The 26,604-nt window shown below is 47.3% G+C and overlaps 1 protein-coding gene and 1 long non-coding RNA gene across 9 annotated transcripts in view; one reads left to right on the top strand and one right to left on the bottom strand.

Moving 5' to 3' along the window:
* Positions 1–2,330: 2,330 nt before the first annotated feature.
* Positions 2,331–26,604, bottom strand: part of LOC137537629 (uncharacterized) — a 64,554-nt gene continuing 40,280 nt past the window's right edge. The window contains exon 3 of the long non-coding RNA XR_011024634.1: positions 2,331–2,403. This is a non-coding gene — a long non-coding RNA (uncharacterized lncRNA). The remainder of the gene's footprint in view (positions 2,404–26,604) is intronic.
* Positions 17,112–26,604, top strand: part of PPFIBP2 (PPFIA binding protein 2) — a 308,186-nt gene continuing 298,693 nt past the window's right edge. For all 8 annotated transcript variants that reach the window (XM_068259523.1, XM_068259524.1, XM_068259526.1 and 5 more), the window contains exon 1: positions 17,112–17,365. The gene's annotated coding sequence lies outside the window, so the exon portion shown is untranslated. The remainder of the gene's footprint in view (positions 17,366–26,604) is intronic.

A 26,604-nucleotide genomic window follows, 5' to 3' on the forward strand; every position in this document is an offset into this window, starting at 1 on the left:
CGACATCGCCACAAAACGCTCTAGTCTGAATGGGCCCTTACAAATGATTTATACAGAGGGAGTAGTATACTAGGATCTTGGGATTTTATTTCCCATTTTATGCATTTCAGAATTTTATTTGCTTTAGCTGCTGCTGCTTGGCATTGTTTAACTTGTTATTAAGTCCTTCTCCAAGTCTGATGTTCCCAGCTGTAAGCCATTTATCTTATATATTGCTCTACCATTGGCACGTCAAAGGTGCATGACCCTACATTTATCTACAAACATGCCCCTGCTGAATATAAGGGAAAAGCGAGTTTTATTCTCACTTCAGACTCTCTTTAACCAGTTCTCTGTCCACAAACACACATTTTCTCCAAGTTCCTGTATTCTCATCTCCTGCAAAAGGCTATTGTGGGGAACAGTGTCAAAAGCCTTTGCAAAGTCCAAGTACACCAAATCTATAGCTTTCCTAAGATCTAAATGTGCATTTACCATTTCATAAGAGCTGAGCATGTTGGTGAGACAAGACCTGTCTTTAGTAAACCCATGCTGATGAGCTGAAATGAGATTATTCTGTGCTATAAAATCTTGTACAGCATCTCTTAACCTACCCATACATCTAGCAATTTTGGTGGCCGATCGACCAAGAGACAGATCTTTTTCTGATTGAATCTGATCAGTGCATGAGGGGTGTCACAGAGCAGGAATAGTATGTGGGGAGAACAATGGTCTCAACCAGCATTAAACCAAGTCGGTTTGCCAAGGGCATTGCTTGCCGATGGTCTGAAAGGGATCGGGGGCACTGTACACACCCTAGATTAAAGCTTAAAGAGAAACTGTAAACAAGAATTAAACTTCATCCTAATCAGTAGCCGATACCCCCTTTTACATGAGAAATCTATTCCTCTTCACAAACGGATCATCAGGGGGCTCTGTATGGCTGATTTTGTGGTGAAACCCCTCCCACAAATGATGTAAGCGTCTCACAGCACTGAGGTACTGACATCACACTGTGGGAGCCTTGTTGCATTGTTGGAAATAACAACTGATTCCAACTGCCAAAAAAGCAAGCAGCATCTCCTTCCAGTAACATCACCTGTCAGCAGTACAAATGTCACTGTGTGATAAATGTCAGAATGTAAATAAAGGAGAGGAAAGATTTCACAATGGGCAAACACTGACTAAATCATTTATACACAATTATTGTAAAAATTAAGCACTTTTTAATTACATTATTTTCACTGGAGTTCCTCCTTAAGGCTGTTTCAGCCGAGTGGAGCATCAGAAGTCAAAGTTTATGACAGTTATATAATGGAAGAGGAATTTATCTCTAGTAATAAGACAGGACAATATAGCTTTTTATGAGGGCAGATGGCTGTGTAATGTTATTGTGTGCTATCACTTTTATTAGGCTGTATTGTTTTGACCTCTTCCTGATTGCTTTTGTCAACCTCCTGGTGTCACCTCAAGGCCAAGCTTGATAAGTTATTAAAGTGTACCTGAGACAAACATATCACAAGGATTCATACTTATCTGGGGCTTCTTCAAGCCTCCTGTAGTTTGTTAGCTCCTCTTAGGCCGTCTGGTTCTCCCGTAGCCCCCCCCCCCCCCCCCCCATTCACGTTCCCATGGCCCAGACCAATCTGCGCATGCACAGTTAGCTAAGACTGTAACTGCGCTTGTGCAGAACGCTCCTGGCATTGGTAGCAAGATCGGTGGATGCAGGCAACTGGGACTGCACATGCACAGTGGCTCCCAGCCTGGCTGGATTGCGGACTGCACTGGAGAGCAACAGAGGGGATCGGACCGACATGGAGGAAGGTAATGGACTACAGGAGGCTGGAGAAAGCCCCAGGTAAGTATAAATCCTTGTGATATTAGGCGACATATGACATGATGAGATAAACGTCTTTGTACAATGCAAACCATTAATGGCCAGGCTGCTCTTCCTAGTTTATTTTGTTGCCTGAAAGGGTTAATTTTCTTGCATGCAAGTGACAGCTAGAGTCTATCTTGTTGGTACCTTGTTTAGAATAGAATACACCCCACTCATATGCAAATTACAGCTATAAAAGTTTTCCTGGCAGAGACTAATGAGGGCAAGGGAGCGATAGAACAAGGTCAATAGTTCATGTACAGTAGCAAGAAAATGTATGAGAACCCTTTCGAATTATATGAATTTCGACACAAATTGGTCATAAAATGTGATCTGATCTTCATGTAAGTCACAACAATAGACAATCACACACATAATTAAATGTTTCCATGTTTTTATTGAATACCGGACGGATCACCGGTCGATTGCTGTTCATCTGATTACTAGCCGATTGCCATTCAGCTGCTTCCGTACAGTTTCCATTTTTTATTTACACATCCAATCACTGAGTCACCTCAGCCTTGCTTGTAAACACAAGTGATCATCTAGGTAGGGAAATAAATGGAAGAGGAGGAATATATTATAGATAAAAAGAACTCCCAGCATTCAAAAGAACTCCCAGAATTCAACTCTTTGGCACTGGGGCCAGTGCTCCTAAAGTATGTGATAACTCCAAACCATAACAGCAGAAAAAGTTTTGAATGCAGGATTAGCATCTTTATCACTTAATACACTCAGACCAGTTGCTGTTGAAATTTGATTCTTATGGTAATAATACTGCTTTAATGATCACTGCTATTCAAAGCACATGTAGAGGTTATAATTACTAGAAGAACACCAATGAAGAGTTAATACAGTGCCTGCATGAGGGCCCTTCTAGACCAGGGGCCCCGGTGCAGTTGCATCCTCTGCACCCCCTATTGCTATGCCTCTATATGTTTGCATATTCTGGGCAGGACAACTGAAGACTTCAATGAAGTTTGATGGGAATTGTTTTAGATTGTGTTTATCAGTACCCTGTGTAGCTGTCCTTAGCCTTTATCTTAGAAGACTATTGTGCTTATGTTAGCTTTTTGTGACATTAGCCAGTGCACATTCCAGGCCTAATCTACACTGTGTGACTCTATCTCCCATGTATTCAGCCAAACAGAAGGGATACTGTGACCTCCTGGCTGGGAGCTGGTGATTCACTGTACCAACAAGACCACTTCAATGCCTGTTTCAGCTGTACTTATGTTCTTATGGGCACTTCATGTAATGATTTGGGCTATGTTTTAAGTGGATGTGTCAATGTAGCTGAAATGCAGTCAGTATGATTTTTCAGCTCTATAGTAAGGTATGCAATACCCGATAGTCATGTAATGATTCTTGTTAAAGCCTATTATGGATTCCTAAGTTAGTAGTGTTTTGTATACCAGTAGCTGGAGTCATGGGATTCTGTGAATGAGGCATTGAATAAGAATGTTGTTTGTGATACATGCTGATCAGCATAAATATTAAAACTACCTGCTTAATGCCGTGTATGTTTCCCTCAGAGATGGAGGGTGCCCATACATCCAGCGACTTGGCGCGTTATCGAATCGGATGAAAATCGGTGCCACCAAGTTCATGCCCGATCAACAATGATGTCCAATCTCGGGCTGAGCATATCGATCGGACATGCTGCAAGATGTCCGGCCGTCGTGATGCATTGGGAGCATGGCGGTAATGGTGACCGATATCTGGTCCTCCCTAATGTTAAATGTGATCCCCCCCTCCCCCATACCCTATACTTTACCTGTCCACATCGGGCTCTGCTGCATTGCGCATACACGCCTCACACGTGGTTTGCCAGAGTAAAGTGCACCAGGTGGGAACATTTGGAGGACAGTGTTGGGCCGGCGTATCCAGCCTCATAAAGCCGATCCCTGATAGGTTTCATGCTGAAATCGATTGGGAAAAGGCCTGCGGTGTATGGGCAGGCAACAGATCTCTCCAATCAGATTTGATCAGAGAGAGATCAATCTCTTGGTCGATCTGCCCATACATCATCTGATGTATGGGAACCCTAAGGCATAGCTTCCAACTGTCCCTTTTTCTGAGTGACCGTCCCTGGCAACTAAATCTCTGTGTCCCTCTTTCTCCCTCATCTGTCCCTCTTTCAGAACTCATGTACAGATCTATGTAAATATATGTATACTTCAAAAGAGAGAGGCAGGCACTCAGTACAAACTGCAGATGGAATTAATTCCGCTGAATGGCAGTGTAGAAAAGCTTCATCAGGAGCTACGTGCTCATGACAAATGGAGTTCAAACATTGTGACAACTTCATACAAAAAAAGAGCAAAGGATGTCTGGCACTGTAGCATTAATGCGTCACAGCAAGTGTACAATCAATGTAACATCAAACACAAGGACAAAGTCCGTGGAAGAGGTGGTACTTATCGTGCTCTGCTGAAGGTGGGGAGGCAGCTGTGGGCGCCAGTGGGTGCACGGCCTTACAGCCGTTTTGCAATGGGATGAGCCTTGCTTCTTCGGAGGCTAATCGTGCACAATGTGCTGGATGGAAGCGGCCATTAAGGGCTGGTTCAGACGGACGTCTGTGTGGCGTCGCGTCTGGGGGCGTTGCGGCGGCTGCGCGGTCAGGCTTTCAGTAGCCTTCGGTCGCGTCGTGATGCGGTCGCGTTTTTTTTTCCCGTAGGGGAACATTAGCCGTCGCAGTTGGCCGCTCCCTGGAAGCTACATGTTGCTTCCAGGGGCAGCCCGAACGCTCGCGAAAATCGGGACCCGAACGCCGCATTCGGGTAAAAGCGCACAAAAGCTAGGTGTAAACGCTCCCATTCACTTGAAGGGGAGCGTTTACCGCGACGGTCCGAACGCTTGCGGTAAACGCTCCGCAAGCGTCCGTCTGAACCAGCCCTTAATCGCCTGCTTCCGTGTAGGGTCCCGCCTACCTGTAGGGAATGACGTGGGGCTCGGCCATAGGCTGGTACAGATGCGTCATCGTGAGCGGCGCTAATACGTCACTGCGTTACGAGGACGCGAATACGTCACTGCGTATAGATGACGCGTATGTATGGACCTTCAAAATGTTGCGATGGCAACCTAGGCCGCCCCTGGACCGCAAAACCAGGCGGCGGCTAACACCGCCGACCAATAGGCGGACAAGGGGCGGGTGCGTAAACACGCATCTCGGCTGCCAAGCAACAGGTAGTAAGCAAAACTCTGCTCCATAATGGACCAGGACCCAGAAGACCTGCCAGAAGTTCAGAGCCACCGGTGGAGGAAGAGAAGAAGCTGTCTGGAGCAGGTAAATTTAGCTTCAGACTCCCAACTCCCACACACTCAGCAGCCAAACGAGTAATCCCGTCAGAGGATTACGCTGCAGGCAGCTACAAACGATGTATCTCCTTTGAAGCTGCCATTGGGTTAATAGACTCTAAATGTTATACATATTATTTAAATTGATATATTTCTTATTTTTAAATGTTAAAATAAAAGAGAACTAATGATGATAGAGAGGACCAGTGTGTTCTGCATTTGAAAACTTTGTCTTTTGCTTCTGAATTCCTTCTTGTATTGGTGACTGGGGTTGTGGTGGAAACGTGATTAGGGGTGTGGCTGGGGTGTGTCTTAAAGTGTCCATGTTTCTTATCTCATAAAGTTGGGAGGTGAAATGCGGCCCTAGGCAAGTAACAACTTTGGGCCCACCCTTGATGGCCAACTGGCTTTTGGTAAGGTTTTGTGGAGGTAATGTCACTTGGGCCCCTAGTCTTTCACCAGGCCCTAGGATTCTGCCTAAAGTCCCCCAGCACAGCTATGACCTGTCCAAGCGTGGATTCCATGTGACCTGTGAGGCCCTGTTCACAGTACTCCGTTGCGTTGCAGAATAATTCTGCATGTTAACTCACTGCCCATACAATTCTATGGCTTGTTCACAGTAACATATCACATTATTCTAACTCGCTGCATGCAGGCTTTGCATTAAAGTCTATGTCCTGTCTCCATTGCAATTCACACTCATTTTATGTGTGCGTTATGCAGTTGACCACTGTGAACCTAGCCTAAGGGTGTTCTGTTGTATATAGCAGGTTAATAGCAGATCCTTTAGGCCCTGTTCACAATGGTCAGTTGCGTTGCCAAATAATTCTGCATGTTAACTCACTGCCCATACAATTCTATGGGCCTGTTCACAGTAACGGATCGTGTTATTCTAACTCGCTGCATGTAGGCTTTGCATTTAAAGAGAATCTGTATTGTTAAAATCACACAAAAGTAAACATACCAGTGCGTTAGGGGACATCTCCTATTACCCTCTGTCACAATTTCGCAGCTCCTCGCCGCATTAAAAGTGGTTAAAAACAGTTTTAAAAAGTTTGTTTATAAACAAACAAAATGGCCACCAAAACAGGAAGTAGGTTGATGTACAGTATGTCCACACATAGAAAAATACATCCATACACAAGCAGGCTGTATACAGCATTCCTTTTGAATCTCAAGAGATCATTTGTGTGTTTCTTTCCCTCTGCAGCTATCATCCACTGAAGTGTCAGGCTGTTTCTTCCTGCAGAGTGCAGACAGCTCTGCCTGTATGTAATTCCTCAGTATGTGAAAGCCCAGCCAGCTCAGAGGAGGATTTATCCAGCTTGTAAGGGCTTGTTTCCACTGTAGCGGTGCGGAATCGCCTGGATTCCACCGCTGAAGAAACCGCATGCGGCTGCGTTTCCCCATGCGGATTTCCCCGCGATTTCGCATGCGATTTCGCATGGCAAGGAGCCATGCGAATTTAACCATGTCACTGCCTGTGTTAAGTTCCATTGGCTTTCATGCGAAATCGCATGCGAAATCGCGGGGAAATCCGCATGACAAAGCCGCATGCGATTCCCCTATTGAATACATTAGCGGCGATTCGCCCGCATTCCTGCCGCACGCGAATCTGCACGACCCTGTCGTGCAGATTTTCCCCGCACCGAAAAACGCCGCCGCCGCCGCACACGTGGAAACAGGCCCATCCACTAACATTAAGTATGCGAATCCGCATGCAGTGCCCGCATGCGGATTCGCTATAGTGGAAACAAGCCCTAAAAGATAAGAGAGAAGAGAGAAGCTGTCCTAATCTAAATAATACACAGGCAGTGTGCAGAGAGGGGCCTGGAGGGGGGAGATGCATCACAGAACCACAACACTGAAGAACTTGGCAGCCTTCCAGACACAGGCTGACAAGTCTGACAAGAGAGAGATAAGTTGATTTATTACAGAGATGGTGATAGTAGAACGTGCTGCAGTAAGCCTGAACACATTAGAATAGCTTTTGGAACTTGTAGGATGATAAAAAACAGGATGCAATTTTTGTTACGGAGTCTCTTTAAGTCTATGGTTAGTCTCCATTGCATTTCTTACCAGGGGCGTTTCTAGGGTCCTTGGAGATCAGTGGCACCTGTGGGCACCAGGCGGGGAGGTACATGCGGCGCGGCAAAAAATGGGCGTGGCCATGCGGTGAGTGGGCGTGGCCATGGGTGGGGCCAAATGTACATGAACTTAGCAGCGGTGTAAGCTACGGATAACGGGCCTGCCCATCGAAATATTGGACGGAGCCCCCTGTCCTTTATTTCGATCATTTACAATCAGTATAGGCATAGATCAAAGATGTATACGCACATACAATTTTGATTGGTCAATCACTGACCCCCAATTTCCCACCCCCGTGCAGTAAGTGGGCCAACAGACAATGAATTTTATGAACAGAGCTAAAATTGGCTAATCAAAATTATATGTGTGTACCAGGCTTTACAGCTAATACTGTACATACTGAAAGTAGCAGGGATCAGCATACAATACAGCTGGTTTACAATCAATAAAAGGCACAGAGTAACACCTTACACTGTACACACTGGAGGTAAATCAGCACACAGTGCAAGCACTAGAGAACAGCGTATACTGTACATACTGTAGGCAGCAGAATTCAGCACACTGCAGCTAGCGTGCCAAAAATATGACGATCACCTTGTGCGGCGTGCTTATCGCGCCGCACCAAAAAATGGGTGGGCCATGGACCAGAATATAGGTGTGGTAACGGGTGGAGACAAATTTACATGAACCTAGCAATGGTGGGACATCAGATTAGGACAGTGGTGGCGAACCTTTTGGAGGCCGAGTGCCCAAACTGCAACCCAAAAGTCACTTACCGGTATCTATCGCAAAGTGGCAACAGCAATTTAAACTAAATACTGTACAAACGTTTTAACTCATACATGAACATTATGGAAAATCCAAGTTGAAAATAAACTGTGAAGATAAACAATTTCATCCATCCTACTCCTGAAAAATGTATTCAATTTTTTAGAACCTCCCAGTTTTATTTTCTGTTTTAAAACGCTAAAAAAGTAGGTTTAATGCTATTGTCTCATATGATAAGGATTCAGCTTTTCCCATAGTCTCGCAGTTAGCAATCATGTGACCCCCAACAAGACATATTCAGCAATCATGAGGCCCCCAACAAATCAGGAGGCCCCCAACAAGACAAATTCAGCAATCATGAGGCCTCCAACAAATCATGAGGCCCCCAACAAGACAAATTCAGCAATCATGAGGCCCCCAACAAGACAAATTCAGCAATCATGAGGCCCCCAACAAATCATGAGGCCCCCAACAAGACAAATTCAGCAATCATGAGGCCCCCAACAAATCATAAGGCTCCCAACAAGACACATTCAGCAGTCATGAGGCACATAAATAGACAGCATTTCACATAAATAGGCAGAATGCCCCCTTAATATGGTAGCCCCGCCAAGTTAGGTAGTGAGTGACAGGGACCCCCAGGTTAGCTAGTGAGTGACAGGCGCCTCCAGTTAGGTAGTGAGTGACAGGGACCCCGATAGTGAGTGACAGGGAGCACCTTTAGGTAGTGAGTGAGTGCCAGGGAGCCCCTTTAGGCAGTGAGTGAGTGACAGGAAGCCCCTTTAGGCAGTGAGTGAGTGCCAGGGAGCCCCTTTAGGCAGTGAGTGAGTGACAGGAAGCCCCTTTAGGCAGTGAGTGAGTGACAGGGAGCCCCTTTAGGGAGTGAGTGAGTGACAGGGAGGCCCTTTAGGGAGTGAGTGAGTGACAGGGAGGCCCTTTAGGGAGTGAGTGCGTGCCAGGGAGCCCCTTTAGGGAGTGAGTGCGTGCCAGGGAGCCCCTTTAGGGAGTGAGTGTGTGCCAGGGAGCCCCTTTAGGGAGTGAGTGCGTGCCAGGGAGCCCCTTTAGGGAGTGAGTGACAGGGAGCCCCTTTAGGGAGTGAGTGAGTGAGTGACAGGGAGCCCCTTTAGGGAGTGAGTGAGTGACAGGGAGCCCCTTTAGGGAGGAGTGAGTGAGTGAGTGCCAGGGAGCCCCTTTAGGGAGTGAGTGAGTGCCAGGGAGCCCCTTTAGGGAGTGAGTGCGTGCCAGGGAGCCCCTTTAGGGAGTGAGTGAGTGCCAGGGAACCCCTTTAGGGAGTGAGTGAGTGCCAGGAGAGCCCCTTTAGGGAGTGAGTGAGTGACAGGGAGCCCATTTAGGGAGTGAGTGAGTGACAGGTAGCCCCTTTAGGGATTGAGTGAGTGAGTGACAAGGAGCCCCTTTAGGCAGTGAGTGAGTGACAGTTAGCCCCTTTAGGGAGTGAGTGACAGGGAGCCCCTTTAGGCAGTGAGTGAGTGACAGGGAGCCCCTTTAGGGAGTGAGTGCGTGCCAGGGAGCCCCTTTAGGGAGTGAGTGCGTGCCAGGGAGCCCCTTTAGTTAGTGAGTGAGTGAGTGAGTGACAGGGAGGCCCCCCCTCTAGCCGCCGCCGCTCCCCCCCTACCTCTCAGCAGACCTCAGGATCAGCGGCGACCCGACCAGATGTACGAGCGGGCGCTGGACGCACCCGCTCGATATGCGGAAGTGATGTCACTTCCGCATATCAGTGCGGGCGCTGGGTCCTAGCGCCCGCACGATTGGTCGCCGGCTCGCCGCCTGATCCTGAGGTCTGAGACTGTCAGTGACGCGGCGGCTGGAGGGAGCCGCTGAGTCTTGACATAGGGGGCGGCCGGGCGGAGATCCGTGGCACCCCAGGAAAGATTGGGGGCACGTGCCCCCCTAAAACAGGGCTAGCGACGCCCCTGTTTCTTACACATTTTAACATGTACGCTATGCAACTGACCACTGTGTACCTGGCTTCAAACTGTAAGGGCTGGAACCCACAAGGGCGTTTTTGTGAGCATTTAGGGAGCGCTTGAAACCGCTAGTGTTTTCCCAAAACGCTCAGCTAATGTTAATGGATGGGGCAACTTCCACAGGAGCGTTTGCAATTTGGAAAATCGCAAGCGCAGGACATGTAGCATTTTGTTAGGGTTTGCGCTTCAATGTAAAGTATATAATCGCTGGCTCATCAAAACCTGCACGGAGCGATTTTGCTAGCGTTTTCAAGTTACTGCACACTGTAACAAAATTAAAATTAATTGAAAGGACCAATCAGACTTTAAAACGCTAATCGCTACACAACCGCTGGCAAATCGATACACTTTTTAAAAATGCTCCCTAAAACGATCATGAAATCACTTACAAACTGCTCATACAAAACGCTAGTGCTTGCGATTAGCGATTGCGTTTTGCAGTGGGTTCCAGGCCTTAGGGCTGGAACCCACTAGAGCAATTTTTTGAGCATTTGGGGAGCGATTTGAATCGCTAGCGCTTTCCCTAAACGCTCTGCCAATGTAAATAAATGTAACAAATTTCACAGTTTGCAATTAGCAAAATCGCAATCGCAGGACATTCAGTGAAGCGCTGGCAAATCACTCATGAATCGCTACACATAGCGATTTGAACGCTATTGCAAACTATAAATAAAATTGTGATACATTGAAAGGACCAATCAGAATTAAAATCACTAATAGCAAATCGCTACACAATTGCTGGCAAAAAGCTTACACTTTTTTAGAACCTCCCAGTTTTATTTTCTGTTTTAAAACGCTAAAAAAGTAGGTTTAATGCTATTGTCTCATATGATAAGGATTCAGCTTTTCCCATAGTCTCGCAGTTAGCAATCATGTGACCCCCAACAAGACATATTCAGCAATCATGAGGCCCCCAACAAATCAGGAGGCCCCCAACAAGACAAATTCAGCAATCATGAGGCCTCCAACAAATCATGAGGCCCCCAACAAGACAAATTCAGCAATCATGAGGCCCCCAACAAGACAAATTCAGCAATCATGAGGCCCCCAACAAATCATGAGGCCCCCAACAAGACAAATTCAGCAATCATGAGGCCCCCAACAAATCATAAGGCTCCCAACAAGACACATTCAGCAGTCATGAGGCACATAAATAGACAGCATTTCACATAAATAGGCAGAATGCCCCCTTAATATGGTAGCCCCCCCAAATTAGGTAGTGAGTGACAGGGACCCCCAGGTTAGCTAGTGAGTGACAGGCGCCTCCAGTTAGGTAGTGAGTGACAGGGACCCCGATAGTGAGTGACAGGGAGCACCTTTAGGTAGTGAGTGAGTGCCAGGGAGCCCCTTTAGGCAGTGAGTGAGTGACAGGAAGCCCCTTTAGGCAGTGAGTGAGTGCCAGGGAGCCCCTTTAGGCAGTGAGTGAGTGACAGGAAGCCCCTTTAGGCAGTGAGTGAGTGACAGGGAGCCCCTTTAGGCAGTGAGTGAGTGACAGGGAGGCCCTTTAGGGAGTGAGTGAGTGACAGGGAGGCCCTTTAGGGAGTGAGTGCGTGCCAGGGAGCCCCTTTAGGGAGTGAGTGCGTGCCAGGGAGCCCCTTTAGGGAGTGAGTGCGTGCCAGGGAGCCCCTTTAGGGAGTGAGTGCGTGCCAGGGAGCCCCTTTAGGGAGTGAGTGACAGGGATCCCCTTTAGGGAGTGAGTGAGTGACAGGGAGCCCCTTTAGGGAGTGAGTGAGTGACAGGGAGCCCCTTTAGGGAGTGAGTGAGTGAGTGAGTGACAGGGAGCCCCTTTAGGGAGTGAGTGCGTGCCAGGGAGCCCCTTTAGGGAGTGGGTGCGTGCCAGGGAGCCCCTTTAGGGAGTGGGTGCGTGCCAGGGAGCCCCTTTAGGGAGTGGGTGCGTGCCAGGGAGCCCCTTTAGGGAGTGGGTGCGTGCCAGGGAGCCCCTTTAGGGAGTGAGTGAGTGACAGGGAGCCCCTTTAGGGAGTGAGTGCGTGCCAGGGAGCCCCTTTAGGGAGTGGGTGCGTGCCAGGGAACCCCTTTAGGGAGTGGGTGCGTGCCAGGGAGCCCCTTTAAGGAGTGAGTGAGTGACAGGGAGCCCCTTTAGGGAGTGAGTGAGTGCCAGGGAGCCCCTTTAGGGAGTGAGTGCGTGCCAGGGAGCCCCTTTAGGGAGTGGGTGCGTGCCAGGGAGCCCCTTTAGGGAGTGAGTGAGTGACAGGGAGCCCCTTTAGGGAGTGAGTGAGTGACAGGGAGCCCCTTTAGGGAGTGAGTGAGTGCCAGGGAGCCCCTTTAGGGAGTGAGTGAGTGCCAGGGAGCCCCTTTAGGGAGTGAGTGCGTGCCAGGGAGCCCCTTTAGGGAGTGAGTGAGTGCCAGGGAGCCCCTTTAGGGAGTGAGTGAGTGCCAGGAGAGCCCCTTTAGGGAGTGAGTGAGTGACAGGGAGCCCCTTTAGGGAGTGAGTGAGTGACAGGTAGCCCCTTTAGGGATTGAGTGAGTGAGTGACAAGGAGCCCCTTTAGGCAGTGAGTGAGTGACAGGGAGCCCCTTTAGGGAGTGAGTGACAGGGAGCCCCTTTAGGCAGTGAGTGAGTGACAGGGAGCCCCTTTAGGGAGTGAGTGCGTGCCAGGGAGCCCCTTTAGGGAGTGAGTGCGTGCCAGGGAGCCCCTTTAGTTAGTGAGTGAGTGAGTGAGTGACAGGGAGGCCCCCCCTCTAGCCGCCGCCGCTCCCCCCCTACCTCTCAGCAGACCTCAGGATCAGCGGCGACCCGACCAGATGTACGAGCGGGCGCTGGACGCACCCGCTCGATATGCGGAAGTGATGTCACTTCCGCATATCAGTGCGGGCGCTGGGTCCTAGCGCCCGCACGATTGGTCGCCGGCTCGCCGCCTGATCCTGAGGTCTGAGACTGTCAGTGACGCGGCGGCTGGAGGGAGCCGCTGAGTCTTGACATAGGGGGCGGCCGGGCGGAGATCCGTGGCACCCCAGGAAAGATTGGGGGCACGTGCCCCCCTAAAACAGGGCTAGCGACGCCCCTGTTTCTTACACATTTTAACATGTACGCTATGCAACTGACCACTGTGTACCTGGCTTCAAACTGTAAGGGCTGGAACCCACAAGGGCGTTTTTGTGAGCATTTAGGGAGCGCTTGAAACCGCTAGTGTTTTCCCAAAACGCTCAGCTAATGTTAATGGATGGGGCAACTTCCACAGGAGCGTATGCAATTTGGAAAATCGCAAGCGCAGGACATGTAGCATTTTGTTAGGGTTTGCGCTTCAATGTAAAGTATATAATCGCTGGCTCATCAAAACCTGCACGGAGCGATTTTGCTAGCGTTTTCAAGTTACTGCACACTGTAACAAAATTAAAATTAATTGAAAGGACCAATCAGACTTTAAAACGCTAATCGCTACACAACCGCTGGCAAATCGATACACTTTTTAAAAATGCTCCCTAAAACGATCATGAAATCACTTACAAACTGCTCATACAAAACGCTAGTGCTTGCGATTAGCGATTGCGTTTTGCAGTGGGTTCCAGGCCTTAGGGCTGGAACCCACTAGAGCAATTTTTTGAGCATTTGGGGAGCGATTTGAATCGCTAGCGCTTTCCCTAAACGCTCTGCCAATGTAAATAAATGTAACAAATTTCACAGTTTGCAATTAGCAAAATCGCAATCGCAGGACATTCAGTGAAGCGCTGGCAAATCACTCATGAATCGCTACACATAGCGATTTGAACGCTATTGCAAACTATAAATAAAATTGTGATACATTGAAAGGACCAATCAGAATTAAAATCACTAATAGCAAATCGCTACACAATTGCTGGCAAAAAGCTTACACTTTTTAAAATCGATCCCAGAAGCGCCGGAACACACTCATGAAATCGCTTACAAATCGCTTATTAAAAACGCTAGCGATTGTACTAGCGATTTGCGATTTGTAGTGGGTTCCAGGCCTTAAGCTGGCCATTACAATGTAGGTTCCTGGACGTGAGATTTACGTCCAGCACTAAATACCGCCGCCGCAATCGTGCGTGTGCATGATGCTAGCATCAGTCATTCACATAAGGTTACAGTAAAAAAAAAAAAATATATATATTTTTTATGTTTTAACCCCTAATAAACCCCTTGTGCTAACTATACTTTGCCATAAGATTCGTGCACACCTATAATGGCTGCTGCCAACAGCGATCAGATGCGATCACTATGGCGACAGCTCGGGGACCCGATGCTGTATAGATGCATCGCTATGTTGTTGCCTAGCAATGCATCTATACAGCACTCAGGTCCCCAAACTGTGCGCCCTAGCAATCGCATGCAATTGCCACAGACTGGCGCTAGTGGTACACTTCATGCCCAACTAGTGATTAAATATGGCATGTATGGTATCATTTTAATGGGAATGAGCCAAATAATGTATTTTAAAGTGTTTTAAAATTGTGGCACTTCTCATGAAAGAGTTAGGAAGGGGGAAACATGAAAAAAAAATTAATTATTGCGAATACAACTAACTCCCTGTGAAATTAAATAGCACGTGAAAAAAAATATAACCGAAAAGCGACACAGCCGATATGCCAAAATTGTTAGGAACCTCAAGGGGTAAAAACCACTGGAACCTGAAGTGGTAAAACAATACCAGTTGCCTGGCTGTATTGTTGATCCTCTGCCTCTAAGGGCCCATTCACACTTGAAAGAGCAAAACGCCGGCGCTTACTGAACACTGCAGCGATTTTTCCGCAATCGCGTATATCGCTTCTATAGCACTGAAACGCGATCGCCGGGAAATCACCTGAAAATAGTGCAGGTGACGCGTTTCATGATTCTGGGCGATTTGCTGCAGTTAGCGCAAATCGCCCAAGTAAGAACGGGCCCATTGGGGTTTAATTACACTAGTGCTTTCAAAAGCGCTAGTGTTTGAGCGTTTTGCCGAAATCGCCAGCAAAACGCTCAAGTGTGAATGGGCCCTAAGGCCTTTTTTCCATGTACTGTTGAGCTGTTTGCTCAGCAAGCAGTTACCAGGCAGCAGTGAGCAGTTACCAGGCAGAAGTGAGCAGTTACCAGGCAGCAGTGAGCAGTTACCAGGCCGCAGTTAGCACGCAGCAGTAAGCAGTTAGCAGGCAGCACTGAGCAGTTGTAAGTTTGAGAGGCATTTTACTGCCTATCAACAGTCCGTGGAAAAGAGACCTTATACTTTTAGGACCCGTTCACACTGCACGCATTGCTGTACGGATTTCGGCAACGCGTGCAGGAGGCTGACACACATGACATCAGAAGTGCATAGACTGCACTGTCTGATGTTCACACCGTGATCTGGACAAATGTGGTCCGGGATAGCATACTGCACGCATTTTTTCACAAAACGTTCAGTGAATGGGATCAGCCACGCAACGCAGTGTTGTGCACGGCCATCCACGTTTCATGATGTGAACGTAGCGTTAGCCATATTCCCCAAACAAGCATGCAGATCATGTGCTCTAACTCATGTCTAACAATGATTAGCAGCATGCTTGTTTCAGGTGTGTAATCCAAATACTAATGCAGCCAAAGAGATCAGCAAAACCAGGCACCTAGTATTGTTAAAGGGAATAAATATGTCAGCTTTTATATGCCTCTCAGTTCAGGTTTCCCTATGGCCAGGGTCACATGTAGGCCTGTTTTCTACAGACTGTTGATAGGCAGTGAAATGCCTCTCAAACTCTCACAACTGCTTTCTGCTGATAGGCAACTGTTCATTGCTGCCTGGCAACTGCTTACTGAGCACACATTTCAACTGTCCATGGAAAAGAGGCCTTATTTGAATCACAGGCGTTTTAGAAAACGCATGTAAAAACGCACATATTGCTGGTTTATTGGCCGCACAAAAAATGCATTGGTATGCATTTTTAGATGCGTTTTTAAAACACTCAACAAGTTCATTCTTTCTGCATACTGTATGCAGAACGCATGTGTTCTGCATGCAATGCTTTCCAATGGTGAAAAAAACGTTTTGCATGCATTTTTGCCCAAATAAGGTAAAAACTAATTTGAACTTATTTATATTTACTTGTTAAATAAGACTAGTAATGAAAAAAAGGAAACGTATAAAAACACACACGGAAAAACGCAAGCGCAAGAAAAAACCGCCCATAGCCGAAAACTGTTTTCCGCATGGACAAGTGTGACCTTAGCTTAAAGTGAACCTGAGACCATAAGCGTCTCAGGTTCCATACTCACAAAGCCAGCCAGGCGCGCTCCCGTGGCCTGGCCGGGCCACACATGCGCAGCAGAACGCAATTCTGTTAGGCTTTCGGGGACAATTACGAGTGACAGGAGTCATCTAGGGAGAGGGCGAGGGACGAAAAGCCTTAACGGGGCTTAAGGAAGCCCCAGGTAAGTATGGAACCTAAGACGCTTCTCCTCTCAGGTTCACTTTAAGGTCTTGTTCATACTACAAGAGCTTTTTTAAGAGCTTTGTGATTTGAAAAGCTCTTGCTAATGTTATCCTATGTGAGTGTTCACAGTGGAGCAATGTGATTTTGTAAAAATCCCCCATAGCATTGCATTAGCAAGAGCATTTCAAATCACTAGTGCTTTAAAAAGCTCATGTAGTGTGAACGGGCCCTAAGCTCATCTTTGTGTCAGAAGTCAAAACACATTTTATAGATTGCCACTTGATGAGGCATAAAGAAAGATCTCTTTATGATCTGAATGTGATCAGAGAGGCATCTATCCTTTGTACACACTGCATGTAGATTTTTGGCATGAAATCTATTGAAAATCTATCAACATTGCACTGCTTGAATTCAGTGATCAGATTGAATCTGCCAGGAAGATCGATACATGTATGGCTACTATAAGGACTGTACAGTATCATTTGATTTCTACTCTACATAAGCTTCCATGGAAATTCAATTGTGTGTATGGTGCTCATATATACAGATTCTCAGGGACCAGAACTGGCAGCACATTCTTCCTATCCATAAACCCATCTGCATGGAGGTATAACAATTGCATACTGCATAGGGGTCCCTTTAATGTAACTCTTTGAAGTGTGAAGATGTGTAACCTGCCAGTGTGAGCAGCATTGGATGTGACTGAGGAGGCTTCTCTCTCTGGCCACTTCCTTGTTAGTCAGCCAGCAGCAGAAGCTGAAGAGGCTGAACTTGAAAATTTGCAGTAATGAAATTGTAGCTCTTCTTGTTTTTCCTGGGCAGTGTTTAGCATTATTGCAAGCATGTGCTTCTGGTGTGCTGCTCCCTGCAGCCAGCCTTGTCATAAGCTTCAAAGTAAGCAGAGAGATGAGATTACTGGGAACTGACTGACTTTCACACTACAGCCAGCCAGACAGCGAGGATCCCGCAGCTGCTGCAATACTGGAGGAGCAACGTGGGGCAAGGTAGGAAGATTTTGCAACTTGTGTGCTGCTCGGAGTGCAGACAGTGTATCATAATGTTTAATTGCTGGATTTACCTTGTGCTATCATCACCTGTGGTGATCATAACCAGCTTAGCACCAATAAAGAGCTAATAAAGTGGTTGAGGGAGAGCCCCTAGTGGGCCCCTCTGGTTCAGGGGCCCCAGTGTGGTCATTAACTTTGCATCTCCTATTGCTACGCCACTGCTGTTCATTGCAGTCAGTTATCTCAATACTTCCAGTGCTTTGCAGCGATCTCAGTACTTTCAGCGCTGGGCAGCGATCTCAGTACTTTCAGCGCTGGGCAGCGATCTCAGTACTTTCAGCGCTGGGCAGCGATCTCAGTACTTTCAGCGCTGGGCAGCGATCTCAGTACTTTCAGCGCTGGGCAGCGATCTCAGTACTTTCAGCGCTGGGCAGCGATCTCAGTACTTTCAGCGTTGGGCAGCGATCTCAGTACTTTCAGCGCTGGGCAGCGATCTCAGTACTTTAAGCGCTGGGCAGCGATCTCAGTACTTTAAGCGCTGGGCAGCGATCTCAGTACTTTAAGCGCTGGGCAGCGATCTCAGTACTTTAAGCGCTGGGCAGCGATCTCAGTACTTTAAGCGCTGGGCAGCGATCTCAGTACTTTAAGCGCTGGGCAGCGATCTCAGTACTTTAAGCGCTGGGCAGCGATCTCAGTACTTTAAGCGCTGGGCAGCGATCTCAGTACTTTAAGCGCTGGGCAGCGATCTCAGTACTTTAAGCGCTGGGCAGCGATCTCAGTACTTTAAGCGCTTTGCAGTGATCTCAGTACTTTCAGCGCTGGGCAGCGATCTCAGTACTTTCAGCACTGGGCAGCAATCTCAGTACTTTCAGCGCTGGGCAGCGGTCTCAGTACTTTCAGCCAGGGCTGTGGAGTCGGAGTCGTGGAGTCGGGCAATTTTGGGTGCCTGGAGTCGGAGTCGGGAAAAAATGCACCGACTCCGACTCCGACTCCTAATGAATTTGTAACTGTAATTAAAATAGAAAATATGATAAAATGTTCTATTTCTCAGATAATAGTCATTAAAAATAATGTATATATACAGTAATAGCTGTGCTTAGTCCACAAAAATGAAATAAACCAATCAAAATTAGTTACTTGTGCTGCTTCAATAAAGCAGTCCCCGTATTTTTAAGGTCAGATATACATATCTGATTGTGACTGTATATATGATGTGTACACAGGAATCTCTTCTATATACTAAATAACATCTATGCTGTAAGAATAAAGCCTGATGTGTAGCTGTGTCACTAATAGAGATGGTCAATGAGATGGAAATAATTCAGCATTGATGCTGGTTTATGCAAATGTATGCACTCCCTTTGCTGATGAAATCAAATAATTTGATATGTTGTTAAAATTTGGTTTAGTGACTGCAAATTAAAGGGTACCTGAGACGGATGAAAAGTAAAGTTTTATACATACCTGGGGCTTCCTCCAGCCCCCTTCAGGCTAATGAGTCCCTCGCTGTCCTCCACCACCCAGATCTTCTGCTATGAGTCCTGGTAATTCAGCCAGTCAGCGCTGTCCGGCTGCATGCCGCTCCCACAGCCAGGAACATTCTGCACCTGCGCAATAGTGCTGCACAGGTGTAGTATGCTCCTGGTGGCGGAGTGTGTGCATGCGCACTACGCCCGACTGGCTCAAGTACCTGGACTCATAGCAGAAGATCCAGGTGGTGGAGGAGGACAACGAGGACTGGATTATCCTGAAGGCGGCTGGAGGAAGCCCCAGGTATGTATAAAACTTTAATTTCATCAGTCTCAGGTTTACTTTGTTACACAGTAGTACTATACTCTACATATGCACTCCCCACAGAGCTGCAGGGAATCCACTGAGAATGCTGTGCACATTGAACACAGAGGTGTTGTCTGTCACCCATAAACCTTGTTCAGATTGTGCATGAAGAATGTGTAATAGAGGAAGAATCTCCTCATTCCCCTGCAGAGTACCTGCACATCATTCTTACATGTACCCACACTTACATTGCCTAGGGCCTGATAGATGTTCTTTGTTCCGGTTTGTACCTTTTACGAGTACTCTTACCAAGGACTAGTTTTAGTCTAAAGGGAATAAATATAGTAGTCTACATATCCTTCTCACTTCAGTTGTCTTGTAAAATTCCTAAGCGTTGGCAGTTAAGAGACGAATTTCACGTTACATACTTTTAATCAACAAAATTGTAATATGCAAATTAGAGGAGTCGGAGTCGAGGAGTCGGAGTCGGTGGAATCCTAAACTGAGGAGTCGGAGTCGGTGGATTTTTGGACCGACTCCACAGCCCTGCTTTCAGCGCTGAACAGCGGTCTCAGTACTTTCAGCGCTGGGCAGCGATCTCAATACTTTCAGTGCTTTGCAGTGATCTCAGTACTTTCAGCGCTGGGCAGCGATCTCAGTACTTTCAGCGCTGGGCAGCAATCTCAGTACTTTCAGTGCTGGGCAGCGGTCTCTGTACTTTCAGCGCTGGGCAGCGATCTCAATACTTTCAGTGCTTTGCAGTGATCTCAGTACTTTCAGCGCTGGGCAGCGATCTCAGTACTTTCAGCGCTGGGCAGCAATCTCAGTACTTTCAGTGCTGGGCAGCGGTCTCTGTACTTTCAGCGCTGGGCAGCGATCTCAGTACTTTCAGCGCTGGGCAGCGATCTCAGTACTTTCAGCGCTGGGCAGCGGTCTCAGTACTTTCAGCGCTGGGCAGCGATCTCAGTACTTTCAGCGCTGGGCAGCAATCTCAGTACTTTCATTGCTGGGCAGCGCTAGCAGTACTTTCATTGCTGGGCAGCGCTAGCAGTACTTTCATTGCTGGGCAGCGCTAGCAGTACTTTCATTGCTGGGCAGCGCTAGCAGTACTTTCATTGCTGGGCAGCGCTAGCAGTACTTTCATTGCTGGGCAGCGCTAGCAGTACTTTCATTGCTGGGCAGCGCTAGCAGTACTTTCATTGCTGGGCAGCGCTAGCAGTACTTTCATTGCTGGGCAGCGCTAGCAGTACTTTCATTGCTGGGCAGCGCTAGCAGTACTTTCATTGCTGGGCAGCGCTAGCAGTACTTTCATTGCTGGGCAGCGCTAGCAGTACTTTCATTGCTGGGCAGCGCTAGCAGTACTTTCATTGCTGGGCAGCGCTAGCAGTACTTTCATTGCTGGGCAGCGCTAGCAGTACTTTCATTGCTGGGCAGCGCTAGCAGTACTTTCATTGCTGGGCAGCGCTAGCAGTACTTTCATTGCTGGGCAGCGCTAGCAGTACTTTCAGCGCTGCGCAGCGGCCTCAGTACTGCTAGCGCTGCGCAGCGGCCTCAGTACTGCTAGCGCTGTGCAGCGGCCTCAGTACTGCCAGTGCTGTGCAGTAATTGGTGGGGGGAAGGTAAAAGCAGGCTTGAAAGGAGAGGGAGCATGGAAGCTGCCATTGCTGTCCTCTTTGTGCATGAGCGCGGCCATACTGCTCCTCTGCGAATACAACCGCATCTGCACAGTAGCACAGAGTCTTCAGCTATGAGAACATATCTGACAAGCACTTGTTGGATATTTTCATGGGGTCTGTGCACGGCAACGGTGGGGCAGAGGAGAACATGGGAAACTTCTTGACTATCCAGAGGCTTCCCTCTACCTAGGTGTGCTTTTTTGTTTGTTTGTTCTGTTTTTGCTTTGTGTGTGGGTTTTTTTTTTTCCTTTAACTTTTTTATGGTTTCAGGTTCACTTTTAATAATGCTACATACCTCTTAGATCTGCTGGTTTCAGTACACACTTAAGGTGCCCATACACTTACTCGATTTCCCGCCGATACACAGCAGATTCGATCACTATGATTGAATCTGCTGTGAAATCAGTGCGCAAACGCTGACCGATATACTGATTTCCATCTGAAATCGATCCCGTCGATCTGTCCGCACAGAAAATTTCGCTCGATCACCGGTGGGTCGGGAGTGCGTCGAAAGCGGCGTTCGAATGTCCGACCGATGCTAGCGGCAATACACTACCTGTACCGGCGGCGCGTGTCCCTGCGGTCCCTTCCCTGCGCTGGGCTCCGGTTGGCTTCATTTACTTCCTGTCGGGGGAAGTTTAAACAGTAGAGCAGAGCACCCTCTACTGTTTAAACTTTCCCCGACAGGAAGTAAAGTGAAGCTGAAGCCCAAAACATGGAAGAGACAGCAGAGACCGGGGGACTTGCGGTGGCCGGATCAGGTAATGTTTGGGAGGGGGGAGGGGGGGGGGGCAGCGGCAGCTCCACATATTGTGAATCTGTTTCATAGTGAAATCGATTCAAAATCTGTTAGCTGTGTAGACAGCCAATAGATCCTTCTTTTATCAGATTAGATCACAGAGGGATCTATCTGCTGGTAGATCTGGTGGCAATCGACCAGTGTATGGCTGCCTTTAGTAACAGACCAGCAACCAGCATAGTTGGTGAAGTTAGATCTGAGATATGCGAATGTAACCATGTCACTGCCTGGTTCAATTTACATTAGTTTTCATGCGAATTCGCGGCAAAAAACGAATGTGCGTTTTCCCTATCAAATACATAGCCTGCGAATCGCCTGCATTCCACACGCAGGCGAATTCTGCAGGCTCTACCGTGCAGAAAAATCCTGCACAGAAAAATGCAGGAAAAAACTGACAAGTGGAAACAGGGCCATCCACTTGTATTGGTTATGCGAATCCGCATGCAGACAACTCATGTGGATTCGCTCTAGTGGAAACGGGCCCTTAAAGGAAATAAATATGGCGGCCTCCATGCCTATAATTTTGGGTTCCTTTATAAATATCAATTGTGAGTGCTCTACATTTTAATAGGTTTTCCTTAGATTTTATGTTTGCAGTACATGTATGGCCAGATTGGTATGCTGTCGACCTCTGCAAAGCTTGGTACTGCTTGGGATAGTACAAAGATAGTGGCTGAAGAGGTACAATCCATATTTGTTATTAGGATGTATAGGCAGATGTCACATTTGGTTGTAAAGAGGGCACAGTCTGGCTGACTCCCATGCATGGCATGATTGGCTCCACTAAACAGTGGTTTTGTTTCCCTAAGATTATGGCTCTACATGATGAGGAAACCCCTTGACAGCAGTGCCAGGACAGGTGAACTAGCAGAGGTACACGGACAGCCAACCATCAGGGCTCAGACACACTATGGGCTTGATTCACAAAGCCGTGCAAACTGTTTAGCATGGGTGTGCTAAACAGTTAGCACGTGAAGTGCCGTTCGCGGACTTTTGCGCGCGCAAAGTGCCGCGATTGTGCGAATCGCTGCACCTTGCGCCTAGTGGGCGCAAACCACGGAGTTAGGTGGTTTGCGCCCACACATTGCGCACAGTGGTGCACCAGTAACAGTGCGCAGTGCGACGGTAACGTCACGCCCGGTGTGCCGAAAACGGCTGTTTTGGCACTAAGTGGCTTTATGTGCTTTTCTGAGCGCTTTCGCGTCTTCAGCACTTTCTGAAAGCTTCAAAAAAAAATTGCTCCTATTCATTTGCAGTAAAATTGCATAAAATGTATGCGACCGTGGTGATTTTAATGCAAGTGAAGGGCGTTTTTTTTGTTTTTGTTTTTTTTTCGCTCATAAAGTGCTGATTACACAAAACGCTCAGAAAAGCGCTTAGGCCCCATTCACACTTAAAAGCGCAAATTGCGGGAATGATTTTTCCGCAACGTGGAAAAATCACTGGACATTGCAGAATTTAGCGCTTTTATAGCACTGAAAGGCGATCGCTGGGAAATCGCCTGAAAATGGTGCAGGCTACACGTTTGCATTTGGCAATTTGCGTTAATCAGAAATTTGCTTTAATCGCGGGTGATTAACGCAAATCGCCCATGTGAGATCGGGCCCATAGGGTATCATTGCACTAGTGCTTTAAAAAGCACTATCGCTTGATCGGTTTCCCGAAATCGCCGGCAAAACGCTCTAGTGTGAATGGGCCCTTATAGTGTGTCTGAGCCCTAAATGACCTTTGATCGCACAGCAAAGCTTTCTGTAGAGCTGATGCTACAACAGTTGCACAGTCGGAATAAGGAGGCAATCACATGTCTGTACTGTAGGTCTTCAGAAGATGCCAATCACTAAATGTGAACCGGATACATAGAAATCTACAAGAAATACTGAACATGTGTTAGAAACACACATACACACATATACCGTAGTCATCCAAAAGTCCTGAGGCCGGATCCACACTATGAAGAGCTTTTGTGAGTGCTTGCTTTCACTTTCTTTAAAATCGCAGTAGAAATTGCCGCAATCGCGTACGTGAAAAACTTACACAATTGTGATGATTTTTACCATGATTTTAATGAAAGTGGGAGCGATTTATTTATTTACAAGTGTTCAGCAAGCGCTCATAGCGTGAATCTGGCCTAAAGGTGTATATATAGGCATGATCCTTTGGTGTGCAGTATCGCCCATTTTGGCTGACCAGTTGCTGCAAGAAAGATCTTGCGATTTGTGCCTATTGGTCTTTCCAGTCTGAATAAGGAAAAAATGGTGCAGGAGCCCTTACCGAAAAAAAGGAGCCCATTTATAAAAGCCACAATTTGCTGCAAGTTGCAGCTTTTTCGGCAAAGAAGGTACATTGTGGTGACTGGAAGCGCCTGATAGAATCCCGGGTGCCGAAGTATGCGAATAGGCAAATTGTTCCAATGCATAAGAGGAGCAGAGCCCGCTATGCAGAATTCACCTTCTTTCCTCCAGCCCCCAGCTAACCTAGCAAGCCCGCCCTTTCCCTCGACGGTTGTGGAATAGTGTATTTAGCACCAGGGGTGCACATCCGGATTCCGGATATCCGTGTAACCCGGATATCCGAACTTTTTTCCGCTATCCAATTCGGGTGCCGGATTTTTTTTTTTCTTAAATCCGGATAGCTATCTGCGGATATTTGGCCGCATACCGCGGATATTGCGGATATCCGTATCCAAAATACTGTAAGTAAGGAGATGCCGTCCTGGAGCCAATCAGAGGGCTCCCAGCAGAAGCTCTAGCAACCAATCACAGAAGTAAACCCTGGTCAGCCCCACCTGACCTCATTGAGCCAATCAGAGGGCTCCCAGCCTAAGCCCTGGCACCCAATCACAGAAAGGAACACTGGCCAGCCCCCCTGTATAATAAGGAGGGCTGCCATGAGACATTTCGTCTTAGCTTGCTGAATGCTCACTGAGAGACATGCTCCAGTGCTGTTGGCCTAGTTGTACACAGTTATAAACCTAAAGCTGTTCAGTGACTAACCCCTTCACTATCAGTACACTATTGTTAAACCATTAATTAGTTTGATGTCATTTGTGTGACAGTCAGAGTGTGTGCTGCAAGCAGCTGCTATGTGTCTGTGTGTGCTGTGCACAGACCAGGCCAGCTGCTGCCTGCTGGCCAGCTATTAGCCTTAGGTATAGGTTAGGCTAGGTATTAGGGGATAGGATTACTGTGTTATTGTGTAGTTAGTACTGTAGTACTGCAGCCAGTGCTAGTAGTTGTTAGAGTAGTAGTACTACTGTATTAGCTTTCTACAGAACTTCTTCTGTGCTGTGAGCAGTGGCAGTGTGACAGTTAGTGTGCACTAGTGTCTTCTCCTCTGCTGTCTGACTGTCACTCGGCATGTGGCACTGGCACGTGGTACGTGCCAAGTGGCACTTGGCAAGTGCCACTGATACCACCTATATCCTAGCACACGTTATACCTGCTGCTGCTGCATTGCCCTGCTCCTGCTGCAGCTCCCACCGCCAGGCCAGGGTGCCACAGGCCACTGATACCACCTATATTTAACCCAAAACACAATTGCTGCGTAATTTTTTTGGGAGGTGTCTGAAAACTGTCATGTCCCAGTTGTGTGGTTGGACTTGGGACACAATGTGGGCTGCAGGACCGCTGTCTGGAACCTAGTCCTAATGTTAATTGACAGCCATTTTTTTTGGGGGGGGGGGGGGGGGGGATTTTAAGTCCCCACATCATCAATAAGTGTTCCCCTTTAAAAAATAATGATGCTACATGCCTCATTTACCCCTAAAAACGTTTTAAAAGCAATTTATAGGGCACTTCCTTTTTTTTTCAATCCGGATATCCCCGATAATGCGTTCGGATATCCGCAAGAACGCGGATATCTGAAAGTTCAGATATCCGATCCGGATATCTGGGTATCCGGATCAATTCGGATTTTTATAAAGGGGTATCCGAGCACCCCTGTTTAGCACTCATTAGCTGCATCAGAAAAACTCCTTCAACCACATGGCGGTTTTCCGATGGTCTGTAGGAGCAGGCTAAAATATTTACGCACTCCAGTGGTAATAGGCAGTTCCAAAGCAGTTGTAGCCATACTGTATACTGGTAGTTATAACCATCTTAATGGTTTCTCCTCCCACCAGAGAGAATATAACTCATATCCTATAGATGCCATTCCTCCAAGTTGATCATCAATTTGTTTATAAAAGTGATACAAGTGTTCCTAAGGTGGACATTGTCATTCAGGTCTACTTTAGGTAGTTGACTCAGTTCATCAAAGTTGGCTGATTTTATCAATGCTTGTATGCACACCTTTAGGCCTCGTTCACATCTAAAATCGTAATCGCAAGCGTTTTGCGGTTTTTTTAAAAAAAAAAAATTTAATCCCCCCCCCCCCCCGGCGCTCCACTGCGCACTGCGTTTTTGGTAAAATTGCTTTTCCAGAGCGGTTTTGTCATTCACTCCCTGACGCAAGTCAGGAAGTAAACTCTTTGACCCGAAAAAGAATAATTATAATGTATGTATGTTCCATTATAGCAAAAAACGCCCCAAAAAATGACATGAACCTTCTCATTGGGAATCATTGCACAAGCGTTTTGTGGGTGATTTTGAAAATTGCCTGAGCTGGAAAAATTAGTGTGAACGAGCCCTTAAAGGGAACCTAAACTGAGAAGGATATGGATTTTTCCATTTAAAACAATACCAGTTACCTGACTCTCCTGCTGATCCTGCATCTCTATACGTTTAGCAACAGCCCCTGAACAAGCATGCAGATCAGGTGCTCTGACTGAAGTCAGACTGGATTGCTGCATGCTTGTTTCAGGTGTGTGATGCAAACACTACTGAGGCCACAGAGATCAGCAGGACTGCCAGGCATCTGGTATTTGTTTAAAATGAAACATCCATATGCCTCTCAGTTTAGGTTCCCTTTTAAAGGAGCTTGAAGTGGAATGTGTACAGAACTGTAGCTGTCTCATTTTTTTAACCACTCTAGGACCGCAGTGATTG

This window comes from Hyperolius riggenbachi, chromosome 11 (genome assembly GCF_040937935.1).
Source record: "Hyperolius riggenbachi isolate aHypRig1 chromosome 11, aHypRig1.pri, whole genome shotgun sequence".
Taxonomy (NCBI): Eukaryota; Metazoa; Chordata; class Amphibia; order Anura; family Hyperoliidae; genus Hyperolius; species Hyperolius riggenbachi.